General features: G+C 33.1%; 1 long non-coding RNA gene across 1 annotated transcript; it reads left to right on the top strand.

Annotated features, from left to right (window-relative positions):
• The first annotated feature begins 2,227 nt into the window (after nt 1-2,227).
• LOC117682511 (uncharacterized) lies at nt 2,228-4,219 on the top strand. Its single transcript, XR_010714101.1, has 2 exons — nt 2,228-3,436; nt 3,554-4,219. It is a non-coding gene; the product is annotated as an uncharacterized lncRNA (long non-coding RNA).
• Nucleotides 4,220-5,044: the final 825 nt, after the last annotated feature.

Here is a 5,044-nt window from a genome sequence, read left to right as displayed (position 1 = left end):
TTGCAGAGCTTAGGATTTTGAAAAACTGGTTGAGTTGAATGTATAGAAGACTTTGTTGTTAGAATCTAGAATGATTTTTATATTACTTTGTGCCTTGTATTATACATGTATGTTGTAAAACATGGTATTTTAGAGTTGATTCTGAACTGTTAAAACTGAACTAAACACCCGTTCAGGAAATCTTAACATTAAAAAACCTTAACTTTAGAGGAATTTTATGTAAACATGTATAAGTAAAGGAACGCACTGCCTTCTATATGTTTTAATTTTGGTATAAGAATTTAACAACGCAGATTAAAGTCAGCTTTATTGACCACGACAGCTAGTACAGGCAATATTATCACGAGAGCAGATCCATCTATGAACTAGGATAAGTGTGTACTAGCATTCGTGGCCATAAAAATAACACTTTTTACATGTAACTGACTGTGTTGTTAAACTCTTATTCCAAATCACATGAAAGGCAGTACACTAAAAAGACCGTGATCGGCCACAGTCTCTCTGGGTAAATCAAAGTACCGAGAGTACTGAAAGGCGGGGTCTTGAAAGTTTGAATTTGTAATTGTTCACGTTTTCCTCCATTATGTTCCAAAAATTATGAGTTTGAATTAGTTGTTTCAATCTACATGTAGTATGCTAAAGTTCGGCTTTGTGCAATTGCCTGATACTTTGTCATAATTTTGCTAAATCCCGACCGGGACTGTTCTTCATAATTGTAGAAAATCGACACAATGGTATATTACTGGTACTGTACCAGTTATCGGCTAAGACCAGTTATCGGCTAAACCGAGAGTTCGGGTTTATAGCACGCGACAATTCAAGATTTTTTAATTCAGTCGTCTTTTTCGAATAAAGAAAAAGTAAGTTTGCTTGAAAACTTTCTTGAATATGTTTTTTACATGAGTTTAAACGATCATTGTTTACCGCTGAGTTTACATCTTTGCACTTTCAGCAGTGGGGGAAGTGACGTAATAAGTTAAAAATAGAATATTACCTCTTTATGATACGTTATTATATCCCTTCTTTGATTTGACATATAAAATCAATACATCTAACATGTATAAACAAAAGGAATTCACGAATTTCCAAGAAATTCGTAGCGCAATTGAACGCCTGATTGCACAATTATGTATTGAATAGTATACGATTTGGTGTATTACCGTATGATAATAAACGAATTCTTTTATGAGTTTTGTTTATAATGTATCATGACCCCAAATACTTTAGTCTGACCTAGCAAAGGGGCATAATTCAAACTACATTTAGCAGAGTATAAAATCAACATGAACACGGATTTTTACTATGTTATTATCACGAAGCCGATAACTGGTACAGTAAATCGTAAAATCTCCGAGTCGGCAAATTCGGGGCGTGCTTAAAAGCACAAAACAAGATGTTTTGGGTTCTAAATAATGATATAAACTAACAGATTGATAAATAAGGAGTTCACTTTTTAAAGTATGTCAAGTTTTATCCAAAAATATCAAGAAATAAGGAATTACGAATAGAAAACGTAAAATTTTAGCCGATAACTGGTACAGTGCCAGTATGTAAAATAAGACCCCAAGAAAAAAAAAAACTACAACTATCCGGGAAAATCAAAACAACTATATTTAGGTATATAATTTAAATCGTTATATTTATTTATTTTGTGATCAAAGGGAAAATCTATAAGTCGGACGGTATCTGTTATACAAGGTTTATGGAAACTCCGAAAACTCTCAAACTGTTGAATTACCGAACAAAGTTAACATTTGTATACCGATAACAAACACAGGCATCTAACGTTAGAAACATTTCTTTTTTACAATAAGATTATTCCAAGTATATGGTGGCATATCTCTGCCCCCTGTGTGCAAGTTATTTTTCTCTAAATTATGTTGACATGCAAGATAGTTATGTCAACATGCAACATCACTATGTTGACATGCAAGAAAACTGCAATCAAATAAGAGTTATAAAAAATCTCAAATATCGCCAACATGTGACTTCCAAGATGCTAGATACGCTACCTATTGATGTCAACATGCAACTTATTTATGTTAACATGCAACTTCTTTATGTCGACATGCAACTTATTTATGTCAACATGCAAATTAGTTATGTTAACATGCAACTTATAAGTTGCATGTCAGTATATTTATCTTGCATGTTAACATAAATAAGTTGCATGTGACATAGAAAGATAGCATCTAGCATCTTGGATGTCACAGGTGGCCGATTTTTTGAGATTTTGTATAATTCATATCAGATTGCAATTTCTTGCATGTCAACATAGTTATGTTGCATGTTGACATAACTATCTTGCATGTCAACATATTTATCTTGCATGTCGACATATTTGATAGAAAAATAACTTGCACACAAGGGGCAGAGATATGCCACCATAACCGAACTTCATGCGCGAGCCGAGGTTAAAATACACAGATGTCCTACATATTAAATAGGTGTTTCATTGGCTTCAAGTTAACACGCGTTATGACTGCTGTTCATCTCTAAAAAAACAATTTGTACGTAGGAAATAAAAACAAGTCTGAATTTGCCTTCTCGTTCATTGACTCTTTAGTTAATTAGACTGAATTTAGATTTTGAACAATACATTGTACATGTAAGCAAAATCTATTTAGATTATACATTTTGGGTGACCAATAGATTAATTGATATATACAATATTATCGATTGAAGAACCAAGTTAAATGTTAATGTTCATGTTGTCCGGCTTAGTTGGAATATACAAATGAATCATGTAATTTGTTTTAATGTTATGAGACATTTTCTATACTTTATAACGGATCAAACCAGTCATATTCATAATTGAAAAGAATTCTTCATCAATATCTTAATGCCTCTCATCAGAAACTCAGCTGATCTTTCTCCCATTGATAAATACCTCGCACCAATATTAGACTTATGAATTCATTCAGAGATAACGCATGGTTGTTATGTTTAAAATTTTTCATTTATTGTGTGGTAGTACATGTAAATGAATAGGACTTATTGCAATTTTAAGAAGATAAAAAGTAAGTTTTTATCACAGTTTTAAAATCTGATTTACAAATCCTATATTGTAGCTCCTCGAAAAATTTGAAATTAAATCGCTTTCGAAATTAAAGGGGAAGAAAAGTGTAATAAAGTTGATTCAGTTTTGTATATACTGGTGTTTATATTTGTGTTCCCCTTAAATTTGTTGTGAATGGGTTACCGTATGTGAGTGACGAGTGTCGGGTGAGTGTGCTATTTTTAGATCGAGTATTTAAAGTGACCGGTTTGGGTGTAGTGGTCAGTAGAGTGTCCGGTAACGACATCAGCCGGGTGCCACGTTTTGCAGCTCCTGATTTAAGAAATTGGTGAATATCTCCAGTTAGTATTATACTGAGGAGAAACGGGTAACCATTGAATTCTGAATTTGTTAGGCGGGCACGTGTTTTCCTAGCCGGTAAGGTTGTTTTTGTTGTTATTTTGTACATTTCCCTGGTAATTTAGTTCTTAGTGTAATTGGTAGTATGTTTGTAAGTTTATCGGGACTTTATTAGTCACAGTGTGTTATTTTCAGTGCGTAAGGGTGTTTGGTACAATTTCCTGAAATACAGACTGGTGTGCTAGACGGGAATTTTCCTATGGAAGGTCATGTGGGCAACTGACGAATGTCGGAGACGCATTCTGTGCTGAGTGGGGCGTGGTTTTCTGTCCGGGCAGTGGTCGTAGACTGGAAGCGAGAGACCTGCGAGTCCGGGGCTTTCAGTTAGGATAGCGACTAGAGGGGCAGGAAATTTGACGAGGGCAGGAACGTCCTGGGTACATGGTGACCTTGAAGTGACTGAGTTCATTTTCAGAGAGAGGTTTCAAGTGTTAAAAAGCGACTGTTATTACAGGCTAATTTTCATATACATGATTTTGAGCTGAAATTTGAACTAATTGTAATATCACGGTATTTTGAATAATTGAACTTTAACATTTTTTTAGTAAATTTTTCAACAAGAGTTTTATTGGTTGAAATAGCTTCTAAACAACATTTTGTAGTTTACTTCCATTTTATATCTGATACAGTGTGATTTAATCTTGAATTCAGTTGATAGTTTCAGATATTTGTTCATTTGTTTAATTGAATTATTATTCTTTTTTTTGTAATGTTCGAATGAGAGTGGCGTGAAAGGGGGAGTGAGAATACTGATTTGTTTTGTTTATTAATTTTTTTTTCAAATTAAACTTGTTTATTTTCTTTATAAAATCTTATTTTTCATTCAGCCGATAAAATCCAAAAGAATTCATTACAGAAAGTCAAAAACATTATTTATTTTAATAAAGTGGTGTAAACTATCACAAGTGGTCATGCTGTTTTGAAAATCAAATGCGTAATTAAGCTTTAATGAACGTTTGAAGGTGGAGAAATCGTATTTACTGGAGGCTGACATGATGTAGAACTCTTTTGTATTAAAAACCAAAAAAAATAATTATTTTGACGTCACACCATCTACTCCGGTTTGGTTTACATATACAAATGAATGTACACAGTGCTCGGAATATAATTAACGCTGGTTTATGCCTTTCTGTTACTCAAATAATCGACTAAACAAAATTGATAATGTTTGAGTTCACACGTCAATCTAAAGAATAAATACATTTATCATTGTATGCATAAATATAATAATGCATTTTTATAAGTAAATGGCAGCTGTTAATCTGCTGTCATTCAAAGTTGAAAACGACCTCGATTAAATTTTTTAATCCAAGTCAAGTCCTTCGCTAACTGAATAAATGTTATAATTGTAATCGGGATGTTTAAAATTCATTCTTTAAAGTCGGAATTACTATGTCGAAATAACGACGGCAGACATTTTCTATGATACTTGGCATCTGTTGACAATTTCCACATTTACCCGGAGATTTCTCCGACACTAACCTCCGCTTTTAGATTTAAACGAACATGCTCCATTTGACGTTAGTTTGTAGTTTGCAAAGGTAAAAGAACGGTCTCAAATCAATATTGTTTCAAATTTTCCAAAACTTGTCATTTAGAGCGAATATACTGATGTTATGTTGATAA

Source organism: Magallana gigas, chromosome 5 (genome assembly GCF_963853765.1).
Source record: "Magallana gigas chromosome 5, xbMagGiga1.1, whole genome shotgun sequence".
Classification (NCBI taxonomy): Eukaryota; Metazoa; Mollusca; class Bivalvia; order Ostreida; family Ostreidae; genus Magallana; species Magallana gigas.
This window is presented reverse-complemented; position numbering and strand designations above follow the sequence as displayed.